This window comes from Octopus sinensis, linkage group LG4, assembly GCF_006345805.1.
Source record: "Octopus sinensis linkage group LG4, ASM634580v1, whole genome shotgun sequence".
Taxonomy (NCBI): domain Eukaryota; kingdom Metazoa; phylum Mollusca; class Cephalopoda; order Octopoda; family Octopodidae; genus Octopus; species Octopus sinensis.
The window spans coordinates 129,115,394-129,131,665 of NC_043000.1; the positions used below are offsets into that span (position 1 = coordinate 129,115,394).

Consider the following 16,272-nt stretch of genomic DNA (forward strand, 5'->3'; position numbering starts at 1 on the left):
GTACTCCTTGACTGGCTCCTGTGCTGGTGACACGTAAAAAGCACCATCTGAATGTGGCCAATGCCAGTACCCACTGAGTGGCTCCCGTACTGGTGGCACGTAAAATGCACCATCCGAATGTGGCCAATGCCAGTACCCGCCGACTAGCTTCCATGCCGGTGGCATGTAAAAAGCACTATCTGAACGTGATTGATGCCAGGCCCACCTGACTGGCTCCAGTTCTGGCGGCACATAAAAAGCACCCACAACATTCTCAGAGTGGTTGGTGTTAGGAAGGGCACCCAGCTGCAGAAACATTGCCACATCAGGTTGGAGCCTAGCGCAGCCTCTGGCTCTCCAGACCTCAGTCAAACCATCCAACACATGCCAGCATGAAAAACAGACGTTAAACAATGATGATGATGACATATATATATATATATGATTTTTTATTTATACATCTATCTATTAAGTCTCCCTCTCTTCTCTTCCTCACAAACATACATATAAGAAAGAATATAAAACAAATTTATATATAAATATCTTTTTAAGATAATGATAACTGTCAAACTATTGTAATAAATACATTTAACATAAATACAATATTTTCAGGTTTTAAAAACTAGCAACAGCCAATAGTATTCTGCTGTAGCCTCCATAACCAAGAGATGATAGTGGTTGCTTTTGATGATGGTAGTGGTGGTGGAGATGTTGATAATGGCAGTGATATGCATTGTAGGGAAGGTAGAGAGGTCATGTGACAATGGTAGTGGTGGTGATGGTAGCAGTAGTAGAGGTGATGAATTGATATCATTGGATCATAGTGACAGATAATGTTGTTGTTGGTGATGATGATGCAGAAGAAGGTGATGATGTAAGGTGTTGTTGATTATGATAAGAAGAGAATAGAGAGGGTGTGAGAGGAGATAAATGTGTGAGAGAAAGAGAAGAGAATGATTAAGCGACTGAGAAAGAAAGAGATGGAGAGTGGAAAGAGATGGAGAGTGCAAGAGAAAGAAGGGAGGAGGAGAAAAAGAAAGACAAATACAGAGAGAACAAGAAAAGGAGTAAGCGAAGAGCAGAGAAAAACTAAGGGATTGAGAAAATGCATGTGAAAGAATGCATAAAAAGAAAGGAATGGGAGGAGGGGGAAAGAGGGGGGAATCTAAGAAACAAAGAAAGAAGAGAGAGAGGGAGGAGTGGAAGAGAATTAAGTTAAGGAATTAGAATAAAGAACAACTACAGAGAAGTATCACATGACTAGAAACAGGTAAGCTTGGGAGAAGAATAAGATGGATTTGATGGAAAGACGGGGGTGGGGGAGATGGAGAATGGATTTATGACAAGGAAGAAAGTAAGAAGGAAGAAGAAGAAAGAGAGATTGAATGAATGAATGAATTTTGCATGTTTGTCACAAGCGTGATACATGGACAAGTTACAAAAGAGTGTAGGAGTTTACACGCTAAAATCAGGGTGAAAAGGGCTGTCACCTAGATTTGATCAAGGAACCTTACAGATCCTTAATTAACCTAACTACCAATGAATTAAGTGCCTTCTCTCAGTTATCAGCTCAAAGCTCAGAAACTCTGGTAAAAGAGCATAGGTACAGTTTTTTTCTCCCATGACTCAGTGAGAGAGAGAGAAACAGACTAAATCAACCTTAGGAGGAAGCTGGTACTTATTTTGTAGTCCCACTAAAGGCGGTGAGCTGGCAGAAACGTTAGCACGCCGGGCGAAACGCATAGCAGTATTTCGTCTGCCGCTACGTTCTGAGTTCAAATTCCGCCGAGGTCGACTTTGCCTTTCATCCTTTCAGGGTTGATTAAATAAGTACCAGTTACGCACTGGGGTCGATATAATCAACTTAATCCGTTTGTCTGTCCTTGTTTGTCCTCTCTGTGTTTAGCCCCCTGTGGGTAGTAAAGAAATAGGTACTTATTTTGTAGTCCCACTTCCTGACTTCCAGGAAGGCTGAAAACTTGAAGTTAACTTTGGTAGGATTTGAACAGAAGACATAAAAATTCATACAATAACTACAGCAAGTCATTTTGCCCAGGGCTCCAATCGTAACAATAATGATTTCTACAATGGACCCAAAGCCACAAGTTAAGAGGGGTGGGGGTATAATCAGTTTAATCAGTCTCCAGTAATTAATCAGTACTTATTTTCGTAAACCCTCCCTGGTGCTCCACCACATGGAAGGGTCAAAATGTGAAGTCAACCTTGGTGAAATTTTAACATTGATTAGAAAAGAGATGTAACAAATGCCACAAGGTAATTTGTCCAAATGCTCTACCATTGCTGTTATTCACTGTTCTGCTGCTTTTAAATTAAAATCATGTTGTAATAAACACAGGCATGGGCCAAACAAAGCCTTGTGAGTGGACTTGACAGACAGAAACTAAGAGAAACCTCTGTTTGTGTGTGGCACCATTCGAGTGTGATCGTTACCAGCGTCACTTTACTGGCACTTGTGCCCGTGCTAGTAGGGTGCCAAGGGCACTATCCGAGCGTGATCGTTGCCAGAGCAGCCTACTGGCTTCTGTGCCGGTGGCACGTAAAAGGGCACTATTCGAGCGTGATCGTTACCATCGTCGCCTTACTGGCACCTGTGCCGGTGGCATGTGTAATAAGATTCGAGCGAGGTCATTGCCAGTACTGCCTGAGTGGCCCCCATGCCAGTGGTATGTAAAAAGCACCCACTACACTCTCAGAGTGGTTGGCGTTAGGAAGGGGATCCAGCTGTAGAAACTCTGCCAGATCAAGATTGAGGCCTGGTGCAGCCATCTGGTTTGCCAGCCCTCAGTCAAAATCGTCCAACCCATGCTAGCATGGAAAGCGGATGTTAAATGATGATGATGATGTTGATGGAGGAAAGGGGGTTGTTTGTGTCTCCTTGCCTAGACATCACATGATAGTTGTAAAAGAGAGTCACCATTATACAGTGTCATTCATTTTCAATATTTTGTGAAAACGTATCTAGTCATGGAGAAATATTAAGTTTTCCTGGAAACAGGTGAGGGCTGGCAAGAGAAAGGGCATGCAACTAAAAAAAATCTGCCTCAATGAATTCCATCTGATCCATGCAAGCATGGAATGGTAGTTGTTAAAATGATGACGCCATTTAGCTCCTTGTGAGGGCTGAGCAAATAAACCTTTGATCAAAACCAGATTACTCTCAACTTTCTTAATTTTTTTTTTTAAAAGCTATGATTACAAGATCAAAAATATCTTTGCATTAAATAAGAAGGTAGAATGTGATTCGAGAGAAATTTAGTGGTCATTTCTAGGTAGATTGAGTAACAACATAGAAACTTCCTAGTTGGCTTCTAAAAGAAGAAAAGAAAAAAAGATACTTTAAAAAAAAAAATGGATTATTTTAACAGTGATATTTGTTTAAAACAATGTCATACCTCCTACTACAGCTGCTCTGATAATGATAGTGTGGAGTGATTTTGTAAGTGAGAACGATTAAGGAAGGTTGCTCGTGTGAATTGATTGGCAGTCCGACATATCTATTAAGGTGAAAAGATGGGTGACACAGCAACAGGAACACAACATACACATACAAAGGTGAATATGAATATGCACATATATAATGGAGTAGAACAACAGACATGCTTGTGTGTGTATAGTAGTATATTTATATATACAAATATAAAACTAAAGCATATGTGTACATGTATATAATTAATATATATAGAATTAAAAATATACTCATGTATGGATACGTGGGACACACACACACACACACACACACACACACCACATCATTTTATTGTTTCAACAGCTTCAGAATGTATGATGTGGCCATATAGGGGCATGGCTGTCACTGTTGCTCCATCCATTGTTCTGTAGGTGGTTTTTGATAAATGAGAGGGTTTTACCACCATTGCCCTCCTGCATTTTTTGCTATGATATATCAGTTCATCAGGAATCATAGACAACAGAATGTCCAAGTTTTGTTAAAATATTTCTACATCCATTTCACACAGATCTTTGCTCCTCAGCAGAATCTGTAGACATCTTCATTCTCTGCTGCCAACTGATATTGTCTACTAACATCAGCTCAGCAACAGAGAAACCACTAGATGAGAGAAATGGTTTACACACTCCCTCAATAGAAGAGTGGTGCCAGGTGGCCTCAAAGTGATAACGGCTGTGTGTCATTAAACTGAACCCATAAACAGTTCAGGGTTGTTGTAGGTCTTTTAACCCTAAGCTCATTACATGTTATATGCAAACCTAAGCTTGCAATATGTTAGAGGGCTGATTGCAAAATGCTAGACATTTGTCAGCATTATACTGCAAATTGTTTTCTACAGTCCATTAGTATATTACAATGAGGCCTTTCTGGAGGTCTTTCATATGATAGGGATTCTTGATTGCTTTTGATATATTCATATTGTCAGTGTCAGAGTGGCTGTTGCTGTAACTGAGAGCATGTCAAATAGAGAAACTACAAACAGCAGTGGTCTCAAGACGGTTTACTAAGAGAGTCCACTTTGAATTATTAAGTCCGTTCAAAGAGCACCACAGAATGTAACAGCCTCTTAAAAAGACATGCAGCCACTCTCAGCTCCTAGTTTTCCAATTATGCCAAGTTCACGTAATTTGTGATAAATCATTCCATAAGCAACTTTATTAAAGATCTTTATAAAATTCTGATAAACAACATTCACATTTTAATAGTTAGATGCCGCCACCAACAATGACAACAACAACAATAATAATAATAATAATAATAATCCTCATCATCATTCTGATGTCCATTTTTCTATGCTTTCATGGGTCAAATAAAATTTACAAAGACAAATTTTCTACAGCCTGAATTCTTCCAGTTGCCAACCACACCTGTTTCCAAGCCAGGTAATATTTTGTCAAAGTTGAATATGTTTTTACAGTAGGTCAGAAATGAAGGATACTGGTTGTATGATGGTGATATTCATTCAATATTTATTGCATGATGTAAGACAAGGACATGCATGCACGTACAGGCACACACTTCTTTCAGTTTCTGTCTCACAAATCAACTCACAAAGATTTGATTAAACCAGGGCTACAGTGGAAGACACTTACCCAAGGTGTCATACAGTAGGACTCAACACAAAATATATAGTGGGAAAGCATACTTTTTAACTACACAACCATGCTTGCAACAATACACAGTCGTAATGATGTGGAAGCTGTGGGTAGCAACTTCTTAAATGGAAACCATACTGAGTGTTGGGTAGCAATTCATTTTCTTCTGCAAACATGATTATTTTCTCTTTGCATGTTTGTTCCACGAGTTTTAGTAATTAAGCATCCTTCTCTCCCAAAACATTTAGCAAAGGGAATAAACTGACCTCACTGTTCCAGAAGAAAAGACAAGAATGTTCACAAGTCAATCCAATCAAGATTAATATAGGATTACTCAACAACAACAACACAATCAAATGATTTTCTGTAACATACTGTAAAACTCAAGACTGTCACCTGTAATTTTACACCACACAAAAGCCTGTTAAATTAGCATTTGCCTCTTTTAAACTATTTATTATCACTTTTTAATTTTTTTTTAATTTAAAAATATTTCAAATTTAAAAAAAATTAAAAATAAATACATGAAATACCAAATGAAAGGGTGTGTTTCCATACGAACATTGACTTGGGGTTTTGCTAACCTATATTTACTAACATTGAGCAATTATTATTCATTCATTACCTCTCTCTCTCTCTCTCTCTCTCTCTCACACACACCAATAAGTTCAGTCTCTCCATTACAATGTCTCTCTCTTAAAATCCCCAGACATACATTGACACAGTTGAAGCAGAAAGTCTACTTAGGTACGGTGTTGTGCCACCAGCTCATTGGGTTTCATTTCAAATCATCATTAGGAATTTCATTAAAGAGTATTAAGGGGTAGTATTATATATTCTACTTATCTCAGTCCACCAAGCTGGTGAGCAACAAGTACCAAATATTTAGGAATGTTAAGGTGAAGAATTGACAAAATTGTTAGAGCTTCAGACAAAATGTTTTGCAATATTTGTTCCACTTCATTGCATTCCAAGTTCAAATCATACTGTGGTCAACTTTACCTTTCATCCTTCCAGTCATTATATACAATACTAATCAAGAGTTCTTCTTCTCCTCCTCCACCTCCTTCTTCTTCCAATCGGGACTCATGCCATTAGCCACAAAGAATAATCTCTAATTCGAGCCTACTCTAAGCTACTAAGAATGCGTGTGGCAACCTGAAGATCCACCCACCATACACGATAGACTGGCAGTTGCACGGGCACGAAAGCTACGTTGTTATCCTCATTCCGCAAACGGTGGCTTTTAACGGGTGGAGAGCTGAACCATCCTGGGGTACAGAGGATTTGCAATCTAGACTAGGGTCTGAAAGTTTACCACACCATAGTGGGTTACACCATGGTTACTCTGCTTTGTGGCAGAAGTAGGAAGAAAGAGTGAGAGAAAATTGTGGCGAAAGAGTACAGTGGGGTTCACCACCACCTCCCTGCCGGAGCCTCATGGAGCTTAAGTGTTTTTTCTCAATAAACACTCACAATGCCCGGTCTGGAAATTGAAACCGCGTTCTTACAACCGTGAGTCCACTGCCTTGACCACTGGGTCATTGCGCCTCCACTGCAGTATTTGTGCTAGTTCTATGCATTCTGAGTTCAGATCACACTAAGATAAACTTTCCCTTCCATCCTTCCAGTGTCAATAAATAAATACCAGTCCAAACAGAATTATCACAGCATTTGACAAAATGCTTCCTGATATTTGTGTGCCTTTTTATGTTTTAAGTGTTCGGGCAACTTTAGCATAATCATCTGTGTTTAGCCCAGTGTTTCTCATGGAAAGCACATGGTTTAGTGATTAGGGAATTCGACTGATGATTGTAAGGTTGTTAGTTCAATTCTTGATAGCATGTTGTGCCCTTGAACAAGATACTTTATTCCACGTTACTCCAGTCCACTCAGCTAGCAAAAATAAATTGTATCTGTAATTCAAAAGTGCCAGCTTTGTCATTCTGTGTCACACTGAATCTACCTGAGAACTATGTTAAGGGTATGCATGTCTGTAGAGAGCTCTGACACTTGTACATTAATTTCATGAGTAGGCTGTGCTGGTGATCAGATCCAACTGGAATACTTGTCATTATAATTGACGGAGAGCCAAGCCATTTCTCAATGAGAAGGCCTGTAAGGATTGTAAAGGAGGTGGACAAATTACCATGTTGAATAAAATTGAAATATTTTAAAGTTTTTAAACATGTCCACCACGATGACAAATAATGGATTTATGCAGATGTATTTATATAGAGGTTAGGATGTCAAAAAATTTCACCAGTATTTCTTTTTGTGGGTTGAAGGGCTGCTGGTGTTTTTCAGCCTAAGAATCACATTTCTAGTAGACATGATGAAGCTAAAACAGTTCCTAAAGGAAGTCAACAGGAAACTAACTTTGCATTTTCTCCATTAAAATTCACTGATAAGCACACAGCACTTCTCAAGGAGTCACTAGGGGCCATTTGATGACTTGATGGCATGAGGAAGATCTTGGAATGTTAGTTGTGGCATATTGTAATCCTGCCCCAGGAATAATTAATCATACATCCACTGAATGTGATCATAAGGCTAGTACTAACAAAAAGCTGTCAAGAGCATTTTCATACTACCTTTTATATCAAACATGCATTCAGATTTCTTTTTTACATACATTCAAACACCTTTACCAACACTGCTACCACCACCAACAACAAACTACACAGTCACCAAACAATGACTCAAGTAAGGTTTATCAAGAATGCATGCAACATTACTACCTCCACCACCATCAACAACAACACAAACACAATAATAGAGGACTATATTTAATGTATACAAAGAAATAACCATATAGAGAAATATATTATGGTCATTGTACTTTAAGCCAATCCTTCCTGAAACTCCTATTCTAGTCACAACAAATTGCAAATAACTGTGAAAAAATGTAAATAGGAATAGTTTAACACACACAATGAAAGGAAACTATTTAAAACAGAAGACCAATCGCTCATGCAAGGGACACAATTCATTGTTACAATAACCTGTTTGTTACAGTATTTCTTTTGAGATGCTCTGTGTTTCTTTCAATTAATTTTGAATATGATAAAGAATTTAGTACAATAACCTTGTTATCATTAAGCTAGTGTCAGGAACACAAATTGTGACTAAGATTTGGTGGAAGATTTTAATTCAGAACTTTTGAAAACAAGACATTTGTACTATAGAGCTAGAGGTGGTTTCATGTGGGTTGGTATCAAAAGGGTTAACAAAGAATAAATCTAAACATTTAGCAGTGACATTACTAAGAGCACTAAACCCACATTTGTAGTTTTTATGGAATTAAAAGATTTTACCATCACTTATGGCATCCATGTAATAATAATTCAGGAAATATTCTTACTATTAGAAAACAGACACCCACCATTCCAAATATGTTCAAATCAAATTAGACAAGTCCTTTTAGCATACATATCAGAAATAACATTTATAAACAAATAAGGGAAAAATACTAGAAATGCAGGCTTTTAAAATAAAACTAGAAACACACACATATACATACACACACATACACACACACACACATAAGCCCAGATGTGGCCTTAGACATACACATAGCTATGTAGTTAAGGAATTCACTTCACAACCACAAAGTTTCACATTCAGTTCTACTGTGCATCACATTGGGCATGAGTCTTCCATTATAGGTCTGAGTCAACAAAGGCCTTACGAGTAAATTTGGTAGATGGAAACTGAAAGAAGCTTGTACATACACACAATTTGGGTATGTGTGTACATGTGTGTGTGTGCGTGTACATATGCATGTATGTGTATGTACATGTGTATGTGCGTACATATGCATGTATCTATGTGTGTGTATATGTGTGCGTATATATGTATGTGTGTGTATGTATATGTATGTATGTATGTGTGTATGTGTGTGTGTATATTTGTGTGTGTGTATATATGTGTGTGTGTAGAGGAATAGAGAGGACAGTGGAAAGAGTGTAATATGTCCAGAATGTCCACTGCACTTTGTACAACTTATTTGTTCATATTGGAGTGTACAGTGTAGTCCTTAGCTAGACAAAGATAAGCTATGACTGGAAAGATTGATCAGTGAGCCACACCACATCGTTTGGCTAATTACCTATGTGCCCAAGGCTGACCTGGGTCTACATAACATCAGACTTACAGAGGGGCCAACAAGGCAGCTTCAATGTAATTGCTCATCCCACTGTCTTTAAAGAAGGAGATACTTGACAATAAACTCCTAAATGTTTGAAAAATGAGATGAAATGGTCAAAGCTGGAATGCCTTTGATTGTAGGTCAGATACACACATGCACATACACACAAGATGAGCTTCTCTCAGTTTCCAACTACCAAATCCAAAATCCACTCAAAAGGCTTTGGTTGACCCAGGGCTATAGTAGAAGACACTTTCCCAAGATCTCATGCAGCATGACTGAACCAAGACCACATGGTGGAGAGGCAAGCTTCTTATCCATGCAGCCATGCCTGGCCACCTCATGAAAAACAGAACCTCCAAAACTATAGATTTTATAAGGACGCAAACATAAGGCAATTGGTGAACCCACATTATTTTAAAGACACTTCTGAAAAGATGAAAATCTCAATTCATGTGGATTTTGCATTTATTTACAATGAAAAATAGTTGTTGACCATCATCCATTCTGAACTGAATCTAAGCTAGGTATTTATGACAGAACATCTTGTTGAGAAACAACTAGTAACAGTTCCAATGAATTGCTTCACTCAACTCAAGGAATTAGATACAAAGAGAATAGTCAGCTGCCATTCATCAACATATATTCCACTGCTTCTATTTCATCTGCCAACACCATCACTGCCAAACAACAACAGCAACAGCTGCTGCTGCTGCTGCTACTACTACTACTACTACTACTACTACAGCTGTTGCCAACACTGATAAACAACCTGTAACACCAACAACCAGATCTATCACCAGCACTGATACAAAAATATCTACTAGCACCATGGTAACACAACTGCATCTTGTAACACAACCACAAAACTTACATAACAATGGCAGCCACATTGTAAAGCATAAGCACTGCCACCACAACTACCAATACTACCATGACTATATAGGTCACCACTACACCAACATCTACCACCACAACAGAGTCAATGACCATATCTACTACCACCACAACTTCATGTAACACTACCTTCCACATCAAACAGCATGTCCATCACCATCATCACAACTATTGCATCAGCAATGAATTGCTATATTAGTTTCAAATTTTGACCAAAACCAGAAATTTCCAGGTAGAGGTAAGTCAATTACATGAACCCCACTGCTCATCATCATCATCATTGTTTAATGTCTGCTTTCCATGCTAGCATGGGTTGGACGAATTGACTGAGGACTGGCAAACCAGATGGCTGCACCAGGCTCCAATCTTGATCTGGGAGAGTTTCTACAGCTGGATGCCCTTCCTAATGCCAACCACTCCGAGAGCGTAGTGGGTGCTTTTATGTGCCACTGGTACAAGGGCCAGTCAGGCAGTACTGGCAATGGCCACACTCAAATGGTGCTTTTTATGTGCCACCTAAACAAGAGCCAGTCCAGCGGGACTGGCAACAATCTCGCTCAAATGTTTTTTCACGTACCACCAGCACAAGTTCCAGTAAGGCGACGCTGGTAACGATAGTAAGGTGACGCTCAACTGTAAAAGGATGAAGGGTAAAGTACAACTCAGTAGAATTTGAAATGCCACTACACCAGTTACTACTTAATTCAAAACAAGACAGATAGATGGGATAGCCTTGAAGTCAAAGATTTTAAACTAACAGAGATATCTACTAGCACACTTGAATATCACCTGAGGAAACACAACTAGATCTCATTACACAAACAAACAGTTGCATAATCAAGTACCTGTATATATGGAGAACTACACTGTGTGAAAACAATTGTAGTGATTAAAAAAATAACTGTCCAACCATATTCCCTCTTGTTGATTTCAATTTCTTCATGATAGATCATTAGTCACTACACACATTTTTTTTCTCTCCCTGTTTTTTCTGTGTCCCTTTCTGTAGAAGAGCGTAGGCTCAAAACGTAAAAGACTCTTTCTAATCCTGAGCATTATACTAATACATCTGTTTGTTTTGTACACTTCGTCTTTTGTTTTTTTCGTAAACTCTCCCTATATATACATATACACACAGACACACACATATATATGTAGTGAAGGCATGTGACTTAGTGGTTAGGGTATTTGGCTCAAGATCACAAGGATGTGAGTTTGGTTCCTGGCAGCACACTGTGTCCTTGAGCAAGACACTTTATTTTACATTGCAACACTATTGGATGACACATAATGTTGGCCAAAATAGAACTGAAATAATAACCAAATTGTGAACAAACAAGCTCATATGTAAATAAAAGAGCAAAGCTTTTTGTTCTGTGAAATGTGTCATCAAAATCTTAAGTAATTTTTCCAGTCGTATGTGTCCTCAATTATAAATAGATGTTCTAAAAATACTTAGAGAAATCCATGTTGATGTGTATACACACACACACACACACACACACAAACTCCTCCGCTGCCTATTCAGAAATAAAAAGAAAATACAAAAAAAAAAAAAGAAAAGAAAGAACTAAATGACAAAGTCAAAATATTACCTAAATTGTAAAAATTGATGAAAATACATAAAGATAGTTCCCTGACCTACATTGTTTGAAGGTTTCAAAATTCGAAAGTAACTCTAGATGAAATGCTAAATATAATATCCAATTTAAAAATTATCTCCTTGCTATTCTTTCCCACAAAACACACACACAATCTCCTTCTTAGAAGTTATACATTGAATTGCTAAAAAAAAGCTTCTTCCTCTTACCACACAAAGAAATTGATATTGCATAAATTTTCAGGATAACAACAACAACAAAAGCTGACAACAATGATGACAATCGTCATCATAATCATAATCACCACCATCATTATCATTTTTATCATTATTATTATCATCATTAATATCATTATTATTATTTTCATTACTAAGATAATCAGAAATTGATAGCATGGAACATAACACAGAGGAAACTATTAAAATGAAGTTCCGTTATCAAAAGAGAGAAAAAAAAAAACCAAAACAAAACGAAAATAAAAATAAAAGCAATAATTAGATGACTTTGTGTCAAGAATTATTTCGTTGTGTAATTTACACTCAAGTAAATTTCATTAACGAGGTCATTTTTGCTAGAATACTAATTACCAAGTTTAACATGATTTAAAAGGAAATTCAAGAAAGGCATCTGAAGAAATGAGTAAAACAATAAAAAATAAAAGTGGGAGAGAGAGAGAGAGAGAGAGAGAAATTGTTTCCAATTTGATTGATTACTTGATTCTTTATAATAGAATTAGTTCCAGCTGCAACAAATTTGTGATTCGTTGAAACAGAAGCCAACCAGCTGTTGTGAATTAATGATATCATTACTTCATAATGGAACTTTGTTGACTCGGTAACATTGACACTAACAGCTAAAGAATTTGCAAGAGAAAATTAATTTTCAGAATTAGGTTTAAACGCATCAAATGCAGTGTAACAGAGAACGAGGCCCTAGTTACACATTTTGTTGCTTACCCCCAGGTAAACCTTGACAGGTAAAGTGGCAAGGTGACAGAATTGCTTAGTGACATTTCTTCCAGCTCTTTATGTTCTGAGTTCAATCCCACAAAAGTCAGCCTTGCTTTTCATTCCTTCGGAGTGAATAAAATAAAACCAAGATCCCTGGTGCCATGCTGTCTTCAAGAAGACCTGTACTCTGCAGCAGATGTGTTAAGACTGGTCCCTCTAGGGTAAAGCACTTGTGGTCCCATATAAAAGCACACATGCAATGCCATGTAAAAGCACCTGTGCAGCACCACATAAAAGCATCCATGCGGTGCTATGTAAATGCACCCAACACATTCTGTAAAGTGGCTGGCATTAGGAAGGGCATCCAGCCATAGAAACCATGCCAAATCGGACTGAAGTCTAGTGCAGCTCCCCAGCTTTCCGGCTCTGGTCAAACTATTCAGCATGGACAATGGAAGTTAAATTATGATAACGATGATGATGATAAATACTGGGATTAATGTAGCTGACTTGCCCACTACTCTCAAAATTGCTGACCTTAATTCATGCAATGGACTGGCATCCTATTCTAGGGGAACACTGTGTTCTCGGCTATTTATATGCCACAGAAACCAGGTAAGTGGACTGATGAGCCGTAAGACTTAAGAAAAATAAACCTGATCAAAGGCATTCCAGCCCTGACCATCTCAACATTCTTCTTTTTGTTGTTTTCAGGTCTTGTACATGGAGGACTACATTATCCAACATGTCTTGTTTTTGTCTCACCCATGAGCATTCAGATTATTTTGTCAAATGTAATGTTTATTTATTCACATTGTTTTGGATTAACCATGGCTTGTCTTGCAGTTTTGTGATTTCAATGATATGATTGTTTACTTTAAGAATGACATTACAAATAGTCTGGATCTGGTCAGTTTGAACATAAAACAGGTAGATGCCATGTAAAACCACTTACCTGGTTTCTGTGGTATATAAATAACAGAGAGCACAATGTTCCCCTAGAATGGGATGTCAGTCCATTGCATGAATTAAGATCAACAATTTTGAGAGGAGTGGGCAAGTCAGCTACATTAATCCCAGTATTTATCATCATCATCGTTATCATAATTTAACTTCCAGATATGGCCAGTTTAACCCTTTCATTACTAACCCGGCCAAAACCGGCTCTAGCTCTGAGTACAAATGTCTTGTTTTCATAAGTTTTGAATTAAAATTTTCCACCAAACCTTAGTCACAATTTATGTTCCTGTCACTAGGTTAATGATAACTATGTTATTTTACAAAATTCTTTGTTATATTTAAAGTAATTGAAAGAAACACAGAGCATCTCAAAATAAATACAGTAACGAAAGGGTTAAATGCTAAAAAGTTAAGACAGTAAGATGTGCAATTAGAAGTAGATTTGGTTGCTGTTTCTAGCAAGTCATGTAACCATACAAATGTTCTGTCATTGACTTACAGGGCTGAAGTATAATCGAAGTTCTAACATCTATTTTGTTTCAATAACAAACACTATACTGTATCACAAATGTTTTGAAAACTTGAATTTGGGGGCAGTATTTTTCCCTACAGAATGTAATACAACGACATCACAAATATTATATTTTGTTCATTCAACATGCATCATTTTATGGCTTTTTTTCCATGTGTGCATGAGTTAAATGGATAAATATTAATGAGGTATTGATTTTACAGCTGAATGCACTTCCTGTCATTAAACTATTTTTCAAGTATGTTTTCATTTCAGTCAACTTTGAAAGCATACAGCCACTGCTTGATTTGTTGACAGAAATGTCAACAAATATCAATATCTGTAGCTCAGCTCAAACTAGAATGTACACATTCACACAGACTCCCTCTCTGTCTATCTCTCACACACACACACACCAAAGATATTTCAGATGTAATCTTCTTGTCTGTTTTTCCAGATGCTATATTTAGGACAACATAATCCAGTGTGCCCTTCCTTACCTTAAGATAATAGGGTGCACTATGAGGGAGGGTTGTCTGCTATTTTTAGATGGTCGCACAACCGTGTGCAGTCTTCCTTGGTTGCTTAATTTACCATTGAGTGGTGTGATTCTGAGGTGAAATGTTTACACAATGACTGGAATGTGTCACTCTGTATCATAGTGTTTATAGTATGTTAGTCGACTGGTTCTTAACCTGGGTGGTAACACCCCACTGGGGGACATTGTAAGCTGAAGTGGAGGCAATAAATGTCAAAAAGATATTATGAAAATTCTGAGTGTTTAGAAAGGTTCTGATTTTTATTAGAGATAAAATAATTAAACCAGATAATATACTTCATTTTAAAGACATTTCCAAAAAGGTCTTTGTTGAGATATGAATATGAGCTAGACATTGTGTTATCAGTGAGTAGAAACGTGACTGATGATCGATCAATCATCAGGATTAACATCCACATGTTCATGCTTACATGAGTGAGATGGAATTTGTTGAAGTAAATTTTCTATGTCCAGATGCCTTTCCTGCCGCCAACCCTCACCTATTTCCAAGAAAGGTAACATTTCCCATGGTCAGGCATGTTTTCCCATGAAAACTGAAAATGCACATCATAGCTTGTATAATGGTCCTGTCAGAACAACAGTACACAAGCATACACACATTATACACACACATACAAGCACACACACACAATGACCTTTCAGCTTCCATCTATCAAATCCATTCATAATGGTTAGATTGGTCTGGAGCTGCTGCAGAAAACATTTACCCAAGGTGTATATTTATTTTCACACTCACTTTCTATGCTAGCATTGATGTGATAGGTTGTCATGATTTTATTTAAACCTTATTTAGAGTTACCACTCTCATAGACATCATCATCACCATCATCATCGTTTAACGTCCGCTTTCCATGCTAGTATGGGTTGGACGATTTCACTGAGGACTGGCGAACCAGATGGCTGCACCAGGCTCTAATCTGATCTGGCAGAGTTTTGACAGCTGGATGCCCTTCCTAACGCCAACCACTCCGAGAGTGTAGTGGGTGCTTTTATGTGCCACTGGCACAAGGGTCAGTCAGGCGGTACTGGCAACAGCCTCGCTCAAATGGTATTTTTTATGTGCCACCTGCACAGGAGCCAGTCCAACAGCACTGGCTATGTCTTGCTCAAAATAGTCCATTTTTTGGCATGGCTTCTATGCCAGGATGTCTTTGGCTCACACCTGTAAGGCTGTGAACCGAATACCGTAGATACAAAGCCATGCGCCTTCTTGCGACCCCCAAGACTTATTTTCTTATTTTCAATGCAATATTACCAAGAGGAAGGACAGAAGAATTAGTCAGAGAGGAGAGCAAGTGTGCAATATAGGAAGCAAATAGATAGTGTATTGGGTAGGTGAGAGTGAGATTAGTGAAAGAGAAGTGAGAACATGATAGGAAAAACAATGTGATAGTACTGTGAATAGGAATGAGCATGTGTGAGACAGTGATAGAAAAAATAGTGAGATGGTATGAAAGAAAAGATGGGAGCTTAAGTGGTCACACAGCCTGCAAGAAATAGCAGCCAAATGTGTCTTGAATTACACCCTGTCATCTTAGAAAAGAGCGGCACATTGGATAGTGTAGTCTTGCATGCACTGTCCC

At 38.0% G+C, this 16,272-nt stretch overlaps 1 protein-coding gene across 1 annotated transcript in view; it reads right to left on the reverse strand.

Moving 5' to 3' along the window:
- The window catches only part of LOC115210346 (putative FERM domain-containing protein FRMD8P1), a 124,233-nt gene that overhangs the window by 65,832 nt on the left and 42,129 nt on the right, over window positions 1-16,272 (reverse strand). The window lies entirely within an intron of this gene.